The sequence below is a fragment of the Misgurnus anguillicaudatus genome, unplaced genomic scaffold (genome assembly GCF_027580225.2).
Source record: "Misgurnus anguillicaudatus unplaced genomic scaffold, ASM2758022v2 HiC_scaffold_33, whole genome shotgun sequence".
Lineage (NCBI taxonomy): Eukaryota > Metazoa > Chordata > Actinopteri > Cypriniformes > Cobitidae > Misgurnus > Misgurnus anguillicaudatus.
In genome coordinates, this window is record NW_027395283.1 from 5,415,048 (window position 1) to 5,434,375 (window position 19,328).

Consider the following 19,328-nt stretch of genomic DNA (forward strand, 5'->3'; position numbering starts at 1 on the left):
TCATGACTGTGAATGTACGAATCGTCTTTTTCGTGTGTGAATTGCTTTGAATTCGTGTGTGTGTTTTTGAGACTTTGTTGGCAGCGCGCTCTCCAACGTGGGTCACTCGTACTCTTTAGCCAATCAGATGCGAGCTCACCATTCAACCAACCAATCATAACCCGCCAAGAGCGCAGCACTCAAGAAGATCAGCATTGCACACCTTTTGCGCAATCTGGCTCTCCTGACGTATTTCCGGAAAAATCTGAGCGTATTTACTTAGCGCATTTCGTATCTGAGTGTACTAGCAGCAAAATGCTTTCATAAAATTTATTTGAGAGCGATTTATAACTAAAGTATATTTATAGCATTATATAGTTAACCATTATAGAAATGGCTTCCAGAAAGTTTAAATATCAACAGCGGAAATAAAGTAGTTAAGCTGAACATTGCTGTGTCCAGTTATGTTATGTGAGGACTCCTCAAAGTTCAACTCTGTATGAGTTTCCAAATGGTTTTTGTGGACGAAAAACACGCAGAAAATGGATTCACAACATTCGGCGCGAGCGATTTAACATCACTTCTCATACAAGGATCTGCAGTCATTTTAAAAGTGATGATTTGATCGTGCTATTGACCCTTAAAGTGCGTCGCTGGCTTTGAAAGGACGTTGCTTTATCCAGTGAACCAAGTATTGCATTTAGTTTTGTTCAGGTATAAATAATATTGACATGTATATAATCAACTTTTATTCAGTGTTGCCTGCACTGCAGGAATGTAAATAATGACTTTACACATTTGCAATGCAGTAATGTATTTAAATATACTGTAAATAACTTTTATTTAGTGTTGCATGCACTGCAGGAATGTAAACATGTAAATATAAATGACTTTGAACATTTGCAATGCTGTAATGAATGTAAATATACTGTAATTAACCTTTATTCAGTGTTGCATGCACTGCAGGAATGTAAACATGTGGCTTTGAACATTTACAATGCAGTAATGTATTTAAATATACTGTAAATAACTTTCATACAGTGTTGCATGCACTGCATGAATGTAAAACTAAATGACTTTGAACATTAACATGGCAGTAATGTATGTATGTAATATACTGTAAATAACTACCTTAACTTCAGAAATGTAAACATGTAAATATAAATAACTATCAAGCAAACAGATGTGTCAAGGCTGTAGCCAAATAGTTGCAGAGGTTGTAGTTATGGGGCATCTTGATAGCGATTAAGGTTGTGTGTTGTTGCTGCTGGTATGACAGCACACTTCCATACTAAACTCTGTCAAAGCCAAAATCCACCAAAGAATTGACATATGACATCCTGATAGTGGTGACCGAAGGGGCTACAGCACTGGCAAGGTCCTTAAACGCCTCTGCTACTTGGAGTACTGTGAGGTCAGGCAGCTTACAGGTGACACTCTTTTAAAAGGTACTCCTGAAATGAAAAAAGGTCAATTCCTATCATATTAGTCTGTAAAATCTTTTGCAGTTTTTTATCAAATACTGCTTATTACATGGCATTTGCAATACTTCTAATCGTCTGACGTCCTGAATGTCACACCGCAGCCTCAATCTGGACAGGACTATTGTTTTGTACATTGTAATGGATTGTTCTGTAATAACCACTCGTATGGACTTTATCTGTTACATAAACATTTTCAGTGAAATGAGCCTGTTCTCATACAGTATGTCTTTTGTGAAGTATATATGTGTGTCTGCGTGCGTGTGTGTGTGTGTGTGTGTGTGTGTGTGTGTGTGCGTGCGTGCGTGCGTGCGTGCGTGTGTGTGTAAAATACTTCATTGCAAAATGTTTGTGTTGTACCTTAATACATCAGCAAGCTTCCTTTCTTTGGGTCTTGCAGACAGAACCTCTGAAAATACACAGAAAACACACAGTGGCCATGTTAACATAAATAAAAATTACAGCAAAGTTTGGAATACTACATGACAGTAAAATGTAGATTAAATAAAAATTACCATTGTTCTAGGTCTGTGCCAGCTCTCAACCGTTTCAGTACAGCTGTGAACTTCACTGATGCCAAGCTCTGAGTAGTGCAACAATGTGCTGTCCCTGCAACACAAGAACAACTGCTTTGTGACAGTATTACATGACGAGAGTCCTTTAATACAATCGGTGAATAAATGACATTAAACAATATCAAGAATAAAGAATCAATGTTATATGTAAACTGATTATAAATATGACACATGTAAACTCTATTTACTCTGCTAGTGTCATGAAACTGAAGCACTTATGAACAGATTTAGCCTGTCTATGCACAGATGTAGAACCCACAAAAACATATGCTTTAAATGCATTTTAGCTGTCTTTTGTGTTTTCATATAGACTCAGTTTATGTTGTTTGACTTTCTCATCGACCCAAAACAAGTCGCCCTCACCCTGATCTCTCATGCAGTCAGTGTCCTGATCCTTTATTGAAAAACTACTCACAGTCAGTAACAATCTTATTCCTGTACGTACATTGCAAAAACAAACACTTTATGGCATAACATAAAGACTATACTGTAAGTGTTTACTATTTAACTAAATAGATAAATAATACAAAGATCAATATTAACTTTGTCAGAAACAGAGACGAGGATTTAGCATGAGATGAGAATACTTAACGTACTCTCAAAGTTGTTGATTTAACTTTAAAAAACACTTCTCCTTCTTTACTGTTGTAAGACAGTCTGTCTTGCAACACGATTAACGTCATTCACGTTAATCGCGGGAATCTCTTGTAAACAGCGAGTGTAATGTGTGTTATTTTAGCGATATTAAATTATGAAACAATATGAAATAAAGTAATAACTTGCACGTATATCCCGCACTCCGTTCGCCATGCTTGGTTGATGACGTGAAGCTTCATTTCAGTTGATTGCGCAAAAGGTGTGCAATGCTAAGCTCCTTGAGTGCTGCGCTCTTGGCGGATTATGATTGGTTGAATGGTAAGCTTGCATCTGATTGGCTAAAGAGTACGAGTGACCCACGTTGGAGAAGCACGCTGCTACCAAAGTCTCAAAAAACACACACACGAATTCAAAGCAATTCACATACGAAAAAGACGATTCGTACATTCACAGTCATGATAAACTCACAATTTAAAACTTTTCGTACACAGTTCTACATTTGTGAATTGTTTTTTTCGTTTGTGAAACGTATTTTATGAATATGAATTTTTATTTTGTGTATGTACATCGTTTTTTTGCGAATATATATATTTTTGTGTATGTGAATTAGATTTCATGCATGTGAAATTGTCTACGCATGTGTGAATCATGTTTTTTGCGTGAATTATTAAAGAGATTAATCTATCTCTATACTGGGGACACAATTATAGCACTTAAACATGAAAGAGTCAGATTTTCATGATATGTCCCCTTTAAACTCTATAAAGCTTACAGGTTATAATAAAGTACATCAAGAACACACAAAACTTCAATTTCAAAATGTTTTTACCGGTGAATGATGATTATTTTACTCTTTTACCTGTTTGTGTTGTTAGTCTGCAGGCGGTTCAGCAGGACTGTTTGTTCAGGGCTTTTTAAACTGATCAGCAGGCAGCTTTAAATTAACTGACTAAATTAAAAAATAAATTAAAAAAAAAATAGGAACCATTTCAGCACAAAAGGATTCTTCAGTAAGATATATGGTTCTGTATAGAACCTTTATCAACATTTAAGAACTTTTGAAGAACCATTTTTCTTAATGTACCGTAGGCCTTAGTTATATTAGGACATATGTAGTTTTTAACTCACAAAAAACAGTACTGGTGTTCATCTTGAGATAAAACAATGGCACTGATATATGTTAATATATTACAGGGCAAGGTGTTTTTAACTCAAACATGCATTTTAGTCTGGGACTAAGATAAATCCTCTCTGGGAAACCGCCCTACATGACAAGTTTGAAATCATTGTTTCTTTGTGGTTTAACCTCTGATTACAGTTATTACACTGAGATGTTTATATGAGTAAAGAGTCAATGAGAAATTCATTATTTGTTTTTTAATTGCAGTTTTCAGTTCATGTTTGTGACCGTGTTTATCATTTACATTATTACAGGTTGAGTGAGTATAATATCACAGATGAAGGTTGTGTTGCTCTGACTTCAGCTCTGAGATCAAACCCATCACACCTGAGAGAACTGGATCTGTCTTATAATAATCTCACAGATTCAGGAGTGAAGCTGATCTCTGATCTACTGAAGAATCCTGACTGCAAACTGAAGATACTGAAGTAAGATTGTGATCTGATGTTCAGACAAAAATTACATATAGATTATAGTGAGACTATATATTTATAGTGAGACTATATCGAACCAGAAATGGTTCTATCACCCGCTTCATATATGGAACCCCCAAATGGTTCAATATAGAACCACTGTAATGGGTTCATTAAAAAGAACCCCAAATGGTTATTTGAATCAAAGTTGGATGGTTCTATTTAGAACCATTAAAGGTTCTTCATTATAATGAGTAATTTATTATTGATAAGAAATTATAACCGATCCAGAAAATTATAAAAGTTTACTATTTATTAATTGTATTATACAGAAATACAAATCTATAAAAATTACTTAAAATCACATCTCTTTGTTCTGTATTAGACAGCAAAACTTAAGTTTACATTTTAAAATGTCTCATTACATTCAACCACTTAGTTATTTAATTATTTCCATTAAGCATTTTCACTTTTTAATGAACATACATACGTTTATATATATTGCATCTCTGTATTAAACAGCAAAACTCTTAATTACACTATACATTCAAAAATTTTGTTTAAAAAGTTATTTCCCTTACGCATTTTCTGTTTTTATAAACAAAGATACTGTACAGTATCTGCAGTACTATTTTAGTAACTTTTACATGTGTCTGAAATTATGAAAAGAAATCGGAATGTTCATGAATTGTCTTTAAATGCAATCTATTAAATAGAATGACAATTTACACAAGTTGATTGTACATTTGTTTTGTACAGGTATTTAAATTTAAGCATATATTTTATAAATTAAAGTCACTGTGTGCTTAATGGCAAAGGGTATTGAACATTGAGGAGAAAAAAACAGCAAACAGTCATTCCACAGCCTGTGATGTCAATGTCTTCCACATATTATGTTCACATTGTCCATTATAAAGTTGATACTTTCAGATTTGAGAAGATCAGGAGAGCCGTTGAACACTGTGGTTGGTGTGGGACCTTTGGGTTCCTGTAAAACAAACATTTCACCTTTTAAGTGCTTTTTACCAAATAACAGAAGCCATCAAATAGACTTAAAATTACCCCATAATAACACAAATTAAGTATGAAAACTAGGCAAGCGACACTCAAGAACCAACAAGACTCTTATAATTAATGTGGAGCTGTATGCGATATAAGGGTAAACAGAGTAATATTTTTATATTTGCATTGAATGTTACTTAAATGAAGTGCCTCAAATGCTAATGAAATTACAGAAGACTATACTTACACTATTTACACAGTAAAGGAAGCTGGGATTTTCTTGAAATAATGCTTGCAATAACATAAGTGCAGCATTCCTCACCAGACCTACAAAGATACAAATTATTGTACATTAGGTACAGAAATCAATTACAGGGACATTTTACTCAAAAAAGAAAACTCATTCACTCACTCATTATTTCAAACGTTCACGGCTTTCTTTCTTCAGCAGAACACAAACACAAAAAAGATTTTGAAGAATGTCTGTAACCGAACAACGCTGGTCGCAATTTAATGGACACAAAACCAATGCAGGTCAATGGGCACCATTGTTGTTCGATTACCATACTTTTAAAAAATATCTTCTGTTGTGTTCAGCTGAAGAAAGTGACGACAATTTTCATTTGTGGATAAACTTTATCTCTTTCTCAGCCAGCGTCTCTTAATTAACAAGTTAACTCTTCAATGGCAAGGAAAAAGTTTATACTAACATTATTTTCATAATTTCACTTATACAATTTATAGGTGCTAGAACCTTGACAATTGCAAATAAGGCTACTTTACACTGGGCAAAGAACAACCATATGATGTAGTTACCTTCTGTGGTTTCCTGTGCTGTTCCAATGAGATTGGCGTGGAGATGTTTTTTACTTCCTTCTACTCCTGATGATGTTTGGGGCCATTTTATTTAGAGATGTTTCCATGTTCTTCACCAAGTGTGTTCCAAACCTCATTGTCATTCCATGCAGCATCTTAAAAAACAAAATCTTTATATATCCACTTTCAGACAAACAAGTTCCATAAAGTCTCCATTAACTTAAGGTTGCAATTGCCTAGTGATGTATTTTTCAAAACACAATGTTCAATAAAAAACTAGTGTGAAATATTAATAATTTAAATTAAGTCCTCAAACACTTTACAGTCTTTAATGCTAAATTATAAATGAAATGCATAAGAATTATCATTAAAGCTACAAAACACAGATTTCTTTTATTTTGCTCTTTTCAATTCAATTCAATTCAATTTTATTTATATAGCGCTTTTCACAAGTGTTAATTGTTGCAAAGCAGCTTTACATGAGAAGATGTAGAGGAGAACACAGAAAATCAATAGATAATATAAGAAGTAGAGAAAGCGGTTAAACCGTACAAGCGAGCATTTTAATAATGTAACGTATACAGTTAAGTGCTAAGTTAAGCCAAAGTTGGCTGACTCTCCCTGGGATTAAAAACCCTCTAGGAAAAAACCCAATGGGAAAAAGTCCTAGAAGGACAAAAACCCTTGGGAGGAATTAATATATATTTATATATATATAGAAACGGTAGGGATAGGAGGCGGGTAAGCAAATTAAACTGGTTTAGCCGGTGGTCGTTGGTCGGGCATCGGCTGGTCATCACGTTGAAGGACAGCCAGTGGATCAGTGATGCAATGATCTTCACAGGAACTGGGTCTGTTTGTCTCATGGTCCTCGTGGTCGAGGACGAGACAGGGAGACTAAAACAGAGTTCTATTAGCGTAGGGGCCGTTCGCATGTAATGCAAGTGTCAAACATTATAGTGGTTCAAGTCAGCTCGGTTCCAGACAAGCTAACTATTGCGGCAATAGCATATTTACCATATGAGGTATGTGAGTGCTTTGCTCTAGACAAAAATAACTACTGCTTGAAAAGAATATTTACTGGACATTTTATGTGAATGCTTCGTTAAAGAAGAATGTCTTAAGTTTAGATTTAAATTGATCGACTGTGTCTGATACTCAAACATTATTTGGTAAATCATTCCAGAGCTTAGGGGCTAAGTAGGAAAAGGATCTACCACCTTTAGACACTTTTGATATTCTAGGGATAATTAAGTGACCAGAATTTTGTGAGCGCAGTTTACGTGATGGATTGTATTCTGATAGTAGTTCTTTAATATACGAAGGCGCTAGGCCATTTAAGGCTTTGTAGGTGATTAGTAATATTTTAAATTGTATGCGATATTTAACTGGTAGCCAATGTAAAGATGCCAGAATTGGACTGATGTGGTCATACTTTTTAGATCGAGTAAGCACTCTTGCGGCGGCGTTTTGAACCAGCTGTAGCTTGTTTACCTGATTTGCATGGCATCCCCCGAGTAACGAGTTACAATAGTCTATTCTAGAGGTCATAAAAGCATGGATAAGCTTTTCTGCGTCTGATGCAGACAGCATATGGCGTATTTTTTAGATATTTCTAAGATGGAAGAATGCTGTGCGGCAGATGTTGGCGATATGACTATCGAAAGATAGATTGCTGTCGAACATTACGCCTAAATTCTTAACCGTGGAAGATGGCACCACCGTGCAGCCATCTATGGACAACTTGTAATCTGACATATTATGTTTGTAGCGATTCGGTTCAATAATAAGTATCTCTGTTTTATTGGAGTTTAGCATAAGAAAGTTTTGTGCCATCCAGTCCCTAATATCACTGATGCAGTCTGTTAGCTTAGAAAACTGGTGGGTTTCGCTAGGATGCGACGAGATGTAAAGCTGGGTATCATCCGCATAGCAGTGAAAACTTATGTTATGTTTCCTGATAATGTCTCCTAGAGGTAACATATATAACGAGAATAGGATAGGGCCAGGGCAGGACTTACCAGGGTGGAGGCCCGTGGGCTTGAATAAATTTTGGGCCCTACACTCTCAGAACAAAAGGTACAAAAGCTGTCACTGGGACTGTACCCTTTAAATGGGTCCTAATATTTACCATTTAGGTACATATATAGGTACATTTGTACCCATTATATGCACTCTTTAGGTACAAAGGTGTACTATTTGAAAGGGTACCACCCCAGTGACAGCTTGTGTAAATTGTGCACATACAGTAAACAACCTAAAATAAAAAATATATCATAGAACTATATTATAGGGAATTTTCCCGACAGGGTTTGGATTAATCCAGCACTAGGCCTATTGCTAGTTGTTACAAACAAACCATACAAAAACATTACTGGTGTGCGTCTTGAGACAAAACAATGGCAATGATATATGTTATGTTAAGATATATCAATGCAAGATGTGTTTAAATTAAGACAGATCAAACATGCATTTAAGGGTTTTTTCACATATAGTTCATTTTAAAAGAACCAAACCCAGTTCACTTAAAGTGAACCAGAAAAGGGACTAGCCGAATGTGACCTCAGTCCTTTTGGTGTTCACAATATAGTGGACTCAAAAGAGGACCCAGTTCTTTTTTTTGGTCCTCTTCAGAACTGAAGTGATCTCAGACCCTTTCTTGTTCACATCACAACTTCATAAGAACTCAGACCCCAGCTTTCTGTGCAGCAGCTGATTTTGATACAATGGCCCTGTCTCAATATACGCACTTCTGCCCTTGTGCCCCTCATATGCGCGCTCTCGCTAACGGGTGCAAGACCGTAGGGTGTCCCGATTCTCTAATGGTGCTCTCCAGGGGTGATCATAAGTGCACTTAATGCACCCTTTTCGCAAGTGCGCATCAGACCGCACTTTGCTATGGGCTATTACCCAGAATCCTTGTAGTGTCCTGACATTTCCAACAGGTAACCAATGAGGGAGCGAAACGGTTGCTATGGTCGGACGCCGGCAAAACTCAAGAGGGAAAACATTTAAATTGTTTACTTCACAAAGATAAGTTTAATAAGGAATTTCATACTCCTAAAATAAGTTTAATGGCTTACTTCAGTTATTGTGTCACAAAACACATAAGTATTAGTGATAATATTAGCTAACATTTTACTTTATAGTACATTTATTGTGAAATTACTAACAGCTGGAAAACGCTCTGAGCGGGAGTCAAACCAGCAATCGATCCGCCATGTGAGTCGAACGCTCCGAAAGCCCGGACAAACTTCACCACTCTCCGCGTCCATCTCTGTCATGCGGACGTGTGGGAGATAGAACCGGGAACGTAGAGTGAAGCACCCGCAGGATGGACCGATTGGGAGATTAGGGAATAATATTTACTCACTGCACCGCCTTCATTAGCTGTAGTATATATCTCGTTAATGATTACAAGGTGGTAAAAAGATGAATGGACGGATAACCTCATGAGCAGGGTAGAATAATTCATTTCAAAGCTTGTCATTTTACTCTTAAGATAAACATTTAAGATATTCTTATGTAAATATTTGAGAATATTAAGAAGTGTTTGAGAATTGCACTTGAAACATTGTTACGAACTTCTTATAATTTATCTAAACTACTTTACAATTTTTTGTCTTAAGAACGTTTTCGTGAATCCAGCCCCAGATCACGACAGAAGTGACGTAGATAGTGACGTGTGTCAAACTGTCCCAATTCTGCTCTTCACCGCTTCGGGCCCTTACGCACTTACTCTGCTAAATGCACTTTCAACAAGTGTCCACTTCGAGGAAGACCTTAGGGCTTAGTGTGAATATTGGGACAGGGCAAATGTCAAAACCACACGCGAAATGGACCGGGACCTCATTGATTTCACATATCAAAAAGAAATCGAACCACAAAAGAACCCAAAAGCGAACCGTACTCAGACCACCTCCAGAAGTGGTCTGAGTTTGGTTCGCTTTTGGGTCCTTTTAGGGGGGTCTGAGATCACTTGGTTTGTTCACATATACATCCTGAACTGCTGTGAGAGCGTTTGGAGGGCTCAAACGAACTAGGTGTGAAAACACCCTAAGGGCTCAGTCACACCAAAAGCGTTTATGGCAGTTGCAGGCGCCTTTTTTGAATGATATTCTATGGGCAGGGCGCGTTTGCGCGCTGTTTATGCGCGCCGAGCGCCTTGCGGTTTTCTGCCGCCTGCCGCGCACGCGTTTTTGAAGGAGCGCTGAGAGCGGAGAAAGCGCCTGACGTCATTCGCGTCTTCCATTGTCCAATCGAATGAGGGGAGAGGCGGGCCTTACGTTGTTGTGAGGGAAGTTTACAGTTGCTTTGAAGAACCGGACTCCACTCGCTCACTCTCTCCTGCGTGTTTGTGCACCTCTCATCCTCAAACAAGGTCAGAGCAAGCACCCTCTTTTTAAAGTTTCTGCTAATATGACAGTTAACAGCAAAAGAGCGCTCACGCTTCAATATTTGATTGACAAGACAGCTGACTCGGTGGTTGCTTAGCAATATGAAAAGCCGCGCCGCACTGCTCTTTTTTTAAAAAAGGCAGTGCGTCGCGCCTTGCGTTTGCAAGCGTTTAAAGCGCTTTTGGTGTGACTGCGCCCTAAGTCTTGCACTAGGATAAGATCTGACTGGGAAACTGCCCCTATATCTCTAAAGCAGAAAATAAGTCCAGTCTAAAATTAAATCATGTATTTTTAGGGATGTCACAAATCCAAATTAATCATGCACATTAAAAAAATACCCCATAACAACATTTAAAATCATTGTGTTAGACTTAGCTTAAGGAAAGAATAATAAGTCTTGATAAACATTCACCTTATTACACACAACAAGTGTATTTTTTGCAAATAGCGTACAAGTAGTGCAGTGTTTAAGAATGAAAAAGAAAAGATTTTAGGATGTTATTTAATAATTATGACAGGACCATCATGTAATATTAGACACCAAAAACCAAAGTGGAGAAGATGATCATTCATTAATTTTTTGCGTCTGATATGAACGTAATACACTAAAACCTTGAAGGTAGATATAAAAATGAACACTTTTCAGAAGTTTAAACTGTGATTCTGTTAAGCACAAGCAAACATGCTGAAAGACAAACTACAGGAAAGTTAGGCTAGCTAGTGGATTATATCAAAAACCATCAGAACATCAACATGGCCATGATTTAGTGAATCCTCACCTCCAGATGAAGTAATAAACTGGACTGATGATTTAAATGTTGACATAATCATATGTGCGTTGTTAACTCTCCGGATTTTGTTATGTTTCGTAGCTCTGCTTCACTCGTTTACTTCTCCACAGAAACTGTTTGGTGTCGCGTGAACTGCAGACTGCGAGCAGATTGGATTTCATTTGGCGCTACGCAGACCGCTTGGTGATGTCAAAGTACCGCGAGAGCGATTAGAAAGCAGACTTCCCCGTGTGATTTCTCGAATCGCTCTCGCGGTACTCTGATGTCATTCTTTTGGCTGTTGTTGAACCACATGAATACACCCGTCTGCTTTACAGTCACTTTTGCGCCGTGATAATTTGATTTCATATGATGATCGGATCGCGCAGTGCCGCATGAAGTCAAATGCACCAAAAAACCAAATAGCCGACTGTATATGAAGTTAAACCCGCCAAAGTAGCAAGTGGAGCATGCGAATGGTGAGTGATTCAGATGTCAATTTATGAATGAAATTAAGTGTCAAAGGTTTGTCACACACTGTTAAGTACCCTCACGCTTTTTTAAATGGGTATACGGAAATCCTTGACCATTCGTATACTGCGTATACCGGCGGCGTATCACGTTAGATTACAAATAAACAAGAAAAACAGAGTTACAAGACCATAGCCTACTCTAGTAATCTTTTTCATACTGAGCGCTTCATTTTCGCGTTGCTCTTTCTCGTTATATGTAAAGCTCATTCATGACTCTCATTTCACCTATTCGCTATTATACTAGCATCTATGGGTTTCAAAAGCAGTAAACTCAGCGCGTCATATTCAGCACCAAGATGACTGACATATATATATATTAACGAATTAAATGCAGCACCAAACAATTTCGCACCAACCAATAGGCTGTAAAATACCAAATGAAAACGACTGAACAAATCAAACGAACGCAAGCAAGCAAGCACGGAGGCCCCTATTGGTCGGGGCCCCTGGGCTCAAGCCCAATCAAGCCCAATGGTAAGTCCGGCCATGGATAGGGCCTAGAACTGATCCCTGAGGTATGCCGTATTTAACGGGGGAGTGATATGACTCTTCCTCATTTACATAAACAAAGTGATATCGATTGGTTAGATACGATCTGAACCAGGCTAGCGCCTGACCACTGATGCCAACATAGTTTTCTAGTCTATTGAGTAAGATTGTGTGATCTATTGTGTCAAAGGCTGCACTAAGGTCTAGTAATATAAGGATTGAGATTTCACCACGATCGGATGTTAATAGGAGGTCATTTGTAACTCTAAGCAGCGCTGTCTCTGTGCTATGGTGGGGCCTGAATCCTGATTGGAACTTTTCATATGTATTATTATTTTCTACGAATGTGCGTAGCTGGCTTGCCACTACTTTTTCTAATATTTTAGAAAGAAAAGGTAGATTTGAGATTGGTCTAAAGTTATTAAGATCTCCCTGGTCAAGGTTTTGCTTTTTAATGAGCGGTCTAATAACTGCTAGTTTGAAAGCTGTTGGAACGTATCCTAATTCTAGAGATGAGTTAAAGATATTAAGTACCGTGTCTGACACTACATGAAATACCTCTTTTAGTAATTTTGTGGGAATGGGGTCTAGTATACAGGACGATGATTTGGATGACGTTACTAGTTTAGAGAGCTCTTCTATTGTAGTAGGTTTAAATGACTCAAGATGTTCGTTTGGTAATCTAGTGGAAAATGGACTATTGGGTAGAGTGGTGGCTGCTTGCGTAGTTTCTATGTTTTCCCTAATAAACATAATTTTGTTAGTAAAGAAGTTCATGAAGTCATCACTATTGTGTTGGAGTTTACTATTGGTTTCTGTTTGTTTTTTGTTTCTAGTCAGTTTCGCAACTGTGCTAAATAGAAAACGAGGGTTGTTATGATTTTCTTTAATAAGCGTACTGAGATAGGTAATTCTGGCAGTTTTAATAGCCTGTCTGTAGTGTTGAACACTCTCTTTCCATGCTGAACGCCATACCTCTAACTTTGTGCTTCGGTAGTTTCTTTCCATTTTTCTAGCTACTTTTTTAAGGGCTGCAGTATGATGATCATACCATGGAGCTGGCGGTTTTTCTTTGATTCTCTTTTTTCGAATGGGAGCAACGGCATCCAACGTGCTAGAGCAGACGTTTTTCAGGTTTTCTATTATAATATCTAGATCTTCACGGTTATCTGCTACATGTTTCATTTGAGACAGGTCTGGAAGAGTGCTAATAAAGCTATCTTTAGTGGTGGAAATTATTGTTCTGGCTAATCTGTAGCATGTTGTAGACTGAGCGGTCCTATCTAGAAGTATTGTGTATGACAGAAGGCAATGGTCTGAAACGGCATCGCTCTGGGGTGATATTTCGATGTCATTAATATTGAGTCCGAGTGACAGAATTAAGTCTAGTGTGTGATTACGAGTATGCGTGGGCCCTGACACGTTTTGTTTAAAGGGGACAGAGAATGAAAAACCATTTTTACCTTGTCTTTGTTGAATAATGGTAGTCTACCCGCATTCACGAACATACAAAAAGTGCTAGACATGTAAACATCTCAGTCTTATAGAAATTCCTCTTTTAGAAATGTCAGCCAGAAAACAGCCCAATCTGAAAAATTGATGCTTATGACATCACAGGCATCTAACTGCCCCTCCACTTTAAAATAATTGGCTAATTTTTTTGAGTGGCAGTAAAGTCAGCCAATCAGTAATGAGATTGCAAATTAAGCCAGTAGGGGGAGCCAAATAGGTGCAAAACCACTTGTTTAAAATCACCCACCCTAATAGAGCTATCTGAGAGAGGTTTTTAGGAAGCTTCTAAGGCATTATAGACCCAAACAAAAAATTTTTTGTCTACATGTCACATCACAGAACAAGGATAAATACCCCGTTCAATCATTCTATGTCACCTTTAATGCCGAGAGAATTTAGAACATCCATAAACGCACGTCCTAATGCATCTTTTGGATTATCCACATGAATATTAAAATCACCAACGATAAGAGCTTTATCTACAGTGACTGTAAGCTCAGATAGGAAGTCTGCTATTTCTTTAAGAAAATCTGTGTGGTGGCCCGGAGGCCTATATATGGTAGCTAAAATGAACGAAAGCCGTTTGTTGTTGCGATCAGTTATTTCCATATTTAACAGTATTATTTCAAACGAATTAAATTTTAGGTTGGATTTATGGTTTACTTTGAATATTTTATTGTATATTGTAGCTACACCACCCCCTCTCCCTTTTAGACGAGGAACATGTTTATAATAATAGTCTTGTGGGGTGGATTTGTTTAAACTGGTGTAATCGTCTGCTTTAAGCCAGGTTTCTGTTAAACAGAGTGCATCTAAGTTTTGGTCAGTAATTATTTCATTGATAATTGGTTCTTTGTTGGTAAGTGATCTAATGTTAAGAAGGCCGAATTTTAACATTTGAGTTTCATCTGTTAATGTATTGTGTTCTAATTTTATGTTAATAAGATTTGTACGAGACAAGGTAAACGGTGCTCTGTATTTATTTGTTCGAGGAACAAACACAGTCGAGATGTGTTGGTACTTTGGTAAAAAAGGCTCTATGTGTCTTTGATGAACATTAGTGACAGAAGTCAGAATTACGAGGTCCCTTTAAGCACCTTACCTTTTTGCATCAATGGGGTTTATATTTTAAAGCCAGTGACGTGTCTGACCATTTATTAACCATGGTTATCTGTGAGGGGATGGAAAAAAGCATAAATTACACTTCACAAACCAAATACGCATAAAAACCTAAACACGTTTGGTTTTTAAAACATTTAAATGTTAAATGTAAGTGTCTTAACAGCTTCCATCACATTAATTAATTGTGTGCATCACAGAAAACATGCATGTCTAGACTTGTTGCGGATAGGAACGCTGCACTGCAATCGTGCATTTATAATACAGACCCGCGGAAAATTCTCAACTGTGGCCAGCAGTTTCCACTTTCCTTCAGAGTTTAGCTCCAACCCTGATAAAACACTCGTGAACAAGCGAAAAATACTCACGGAATATGTGTAAAACTGCGACAAACATTTACATATAATTTCCCTTCCACCGTCTTCCACCCGGTTCCTTTGACCACGCGCTTCATTGAAATTACACTCCTGTCTCGAAATTTCGTCTCCTAACAACACAGCTGTCTTATTGTGCTTGGCAATTTAATTTAAAATGACAAAGAAATAAAGCGAGACTGTAACCTAATTCATTAAAACCCGGAACAAAATGTATTTAACAGAGCTTTTATAACTGACGGTTGAGGAAGCCCGTCAGTGCTTAAACGTTACCAGCAGTATTTTTAACTGAGGTAAATATTATAAATGTAGCTTCTAGTATCACTATTTAGCACAAGACCTACTCTAACAAAATAAATATTAACTAATTATACTAAATATTTCAGTAATATCGTTTCAAAAATGTAGAAAGTTTACTTACCTCAGGGTACCAACAAGCAGAAATGCCGGTCCGGAGTCCAAACTCCTCAGTTTGAAAAAAAAACTGTCACATCTCGAGGCTCATCTTCGCGTATGGTGCAACGCATATATACGCCACCAGAGGGTACTTTTGCAATTATTTGTTTTTAATGCCCCTTCAGGTTAAATTAAACAAACATTGACAATATAGAATGTACAAAATAAGGAAAACACCTGGTTATTCACCAAAAACGCAAACTGCACTGTAAGTTTCATGCTAATGTACAAACTTGCATAAAAAAGCTCACAGGAAATAAATCATACAATAAATATTAATAGCCTTTTTGTTGACTCTCTCTGTATACGGTGCATTCCTTTGCGGCCCCCCCCTAAGAAAATTTATGAAAAAAAACCAGTTCTAAAACTTCACATTTTGATTAAACAAAACATTAAATTATACAAAGTAGTGCTGCATTATTTTTTTTAGGTTTAATTTCACAGAATTTATGATAAATTAATGTATTTTATAAAATGTCATAAAACTGGGGCCCCCCTGGCACCATCTCACGGCCCCCCTGGGGGCCCCGGACCCCAGTTTGAGAACCACTGCTATATGGAACCTTTTTTTTTGGTAAAAGGTTCTATTGACCAAGTATAGAACCCCAGGGTTCTATATAGAACTTCAAGGAACCTTTTTTTGAGAGTGTGCGGTGTTTTGCATGGCTCACTAGCGCGGTATAACTAACCCTTTATTTATTAAAATAAAATTATTATTTAAATCCATAACAATGAGGTGCACTGAGGTAGAACGCAGGGTACTACATGACTTTCCCATTTTGAGAAAAAGATTAACACCAAGCTATAGGCTACTACAGCTAAATATATATTTTTTGAAAAAACAAAAATAAATTGAAGAACATTGCTTGTTAAGTGCAAATTTACAGAGCATCAGTCAATACAGAACACAGCAGTGACTTGTTCTGTGTATATGTAGCCTACATGTACAAAACGAATGCAATACAAAAGGTAATACATATTAATATAGGACATTTTCAGTAATATATTAGTAGATAAATTGACGTGTGTCTATAAAGTATGAAAATGAATAAATCATTATTTAGGCTAAATTAAGTTGGAGAGATCAGTTTGTAGTCATTTAGATTTTTTCATCATTTCAGAACAAGCTTAACTGCTATTCATAACCACTTACATTATATCTTGTGTGTTCCTTGGTCGAAAATATGCAGAAATATATGCAATTAAAAAAGTACAGAACAAAAACGTTAAGCTCACGTGGAGCAAACGAAAAGCCATTAATAATGCAGACTCTCTGTAGAGGATGTGCCGAAACTGTCGAGTCGGTAGATGATCATCATGTTTATGTTTCACGCAGATATGTTGATGAAAAACTTGCATATCTATGCCCAGGAGAGAGTCAAGTGTTCAGTCAGTTTATAATAAAACCATTGGCGTTACATTGGTTTTCCCCACTGATCTATATAAATGACTGGATACCATGATATTGGATGGAAGTCAATGACACCCTCTGCCGGTTGGGTATACCAAGATGGCCGCTCGTACTCACGCTGGCTTCACCTCACGCTGTTACATTAAGCGTTCTATGCGCAATCCAGTCATTTATATAGATCAGTGGTTTTCCCTCATCCACGGAGCGAAGACTGTTAATACACAATAAAAAAAACTATAAATGTTTTTATTTAAAGCGGTTTTAATGCTGGTAAGCAATGTTATGGTGCTTTTTATTTGTGTTGATCAGTTAGATTAGATGCAGTTTTAAAGATTAAAATTGCTTTAGAGGCAGACAACGCTAATTATGTAATCTCAGTTCACTTATTTTCCACACTGTATGATTTAACGAAATATGAATAGCCTATTATTACATTTTCAATTAAATGTACGAAAAAAAACCAATTACTCTTTTAACTCTTGACAATTTATTTGGCCTTTATTATACATGTATGATATGAAAACAAGGGCTTATCTTCATGAATTTTACGTAAAAAGCGCGGTTGTTGCGGTTACATCGTTGCACATACAGTCCAGTTGTTGGCGGAAATGCACCTTTAAGTAGGTTTGCCAACCGCCATAAAAAAGAAATGAAGAAGAAGATTGCACACACGCAGAGTGTCCCAGTTTCTGTTATCAATCCGATGTGAAAGTCGGCACACCTCTGATCTACTGGCCGTCATTCAACGTGATGCCCGGCTGATGCCTGACCAACGATCACCGGCAGAACCCGCTTAATCTCCGCTAAATCTCCTTATCCTATCCTAGGACTTTTTTTAACTTCCTCAGCTAAAAAGCTCCTCTTCTAGACGTTACTTTAGTAATACGCTCGCTTATAATATTGAGTCATAGCCGCAGCAAATTTAACTGCTTATGCTATCTGTAAGGTTTTGTTCTGTGTTTTCTTGTATTCTGTGTATTTTTGTTATTTGTACTTGTATTTTGATTCTCTGCTCTGTTTGACTTTTATTTTGAAACTCATCATGCCATGTTTCAGTTCACACTTCCTGTCTGTTTTGTATATAAGTCACTTCCTGTACACCTGTTACCTGCTGATTATTACATCGCCACATCCTGTTTGTATCTGCCTGTGTTCTGATTCTGTTATTCTGTTTATCTGTTATCCTGTTACCTGTTCCTGTGTTTGACCTGCGCCTGTATTTGGATTTTGATTGTTACTCTGCCTGCCCTGAACCTAGCCTGATATTTGGATTACGATTGTTGGATTTACCCTGTATGAATTTGTTTACTGGCCCTTCTTGGGATTTTACAATAAAAACCTTTTGCACATGGATTCACACCTTCATCGCTTTCTTTAAAGGCGGAGTCCATGATGTTTGAAAGCCAATGTTGATATTTGAAATCACCTAAACAAACACGCCCCTACCCCAATAGAATCTGGACCTTCTGTTGATAGACCCGCCCCACACATACGCAAACCGGCATTTGATTTGATTTGATTGGCTATAAGTGTGTTTTGGTAGTCGGCCCGTCTCCTTTTCCGACGCGTTTTTCAAACATCGTGGACTGCGCCTTTAAGCAACCCCTTACACTATCATGTATTTTGTTGTGCTATCTGTCGTTTTTCTGTGCTTTTCACTGCTTCTATTTATGTAAAGCTGCTTTGAAACAATTGACTTTTGTAAAAAGCGCTATATAAATAAAATTGAATTGAATTGAAGTGTTTACATTTACTTTTAAGCGGTTTACAAAAGGTATAAACCACCCCTCTCAAACCGTTTAGATTTTTAATCGGTTTGGCCCTTTTTATTCCGATTGTGGTGTTTACATGGAGCATTTCTATTCGTTTTGAACATTTAAACCGATTACAATTGTCCATGTAAACGCAGCTATTGATCCATCATTGACACTGACACACACATTAATAATGTTTTTATAGATTGAGTGAAATTGATCTTTAAACACTGTAACATCTTTAAATGTAAGATCAGAGTTATGTTATCTCCAGCTGATATTCCTCCTGTAATAGAGGAAGATTTTTACATCAAATACCTGATGAGAATTACAAGTGTGAGTCATGAACTCAATACAGATTTATGAAGAAATGTTCATGTGCTTTAGGACATCTAACACTAATAGTCAGCTGTGTGATGGATTTATTTGACATTTAAACACACAGTGTCTCAGTTACTGAGGGATTGAAA

General features: G+C 37.1%; 1 protein-coding gene and 2 long non-coding RNA genes across 3 annotated transcripts in view; 1 reads left to right on the forward strand and 2 right to left on the reverse strand.

The window, feature by feature from the left end:
- LOC129438991 (protein NLRC3-like) overlaps nt 1–19,328 on the forward strand; it is a 267,541-nt gene that overhangs the window by 135,091 nt on the left and 113,122 nt on the right. The window lies entirely within an intron of this gene.
- On the reverse strand, nt 202–2,208 carry LOC129422135 (uncharacterized). Its single transcript, XR_012368746.1, has 3 exons — nt 1,976–2,208; nt 1,821–1,869; nt 202–1,433 (listed from the first exon to the last, which is right to left on the reverse strand). It is a non-coding gene; the product is annotated as an uncharacterized lncRNA (long non-coding RNA).
- On the reverse strand, nt 4,933–6,105 carry LOC141363226 (uncharacterized). Its single transcript, XR_012368745.1, has 3 exons — nt 6,044–6,105; nt 5,475–5,554; nt 4,933–5,213 (listed from the first exon to the last, which is right to left on the reverse strand). It is a non-coding gene; the product is annotated as an uncharacterized lncRNA (long non-coding RNA).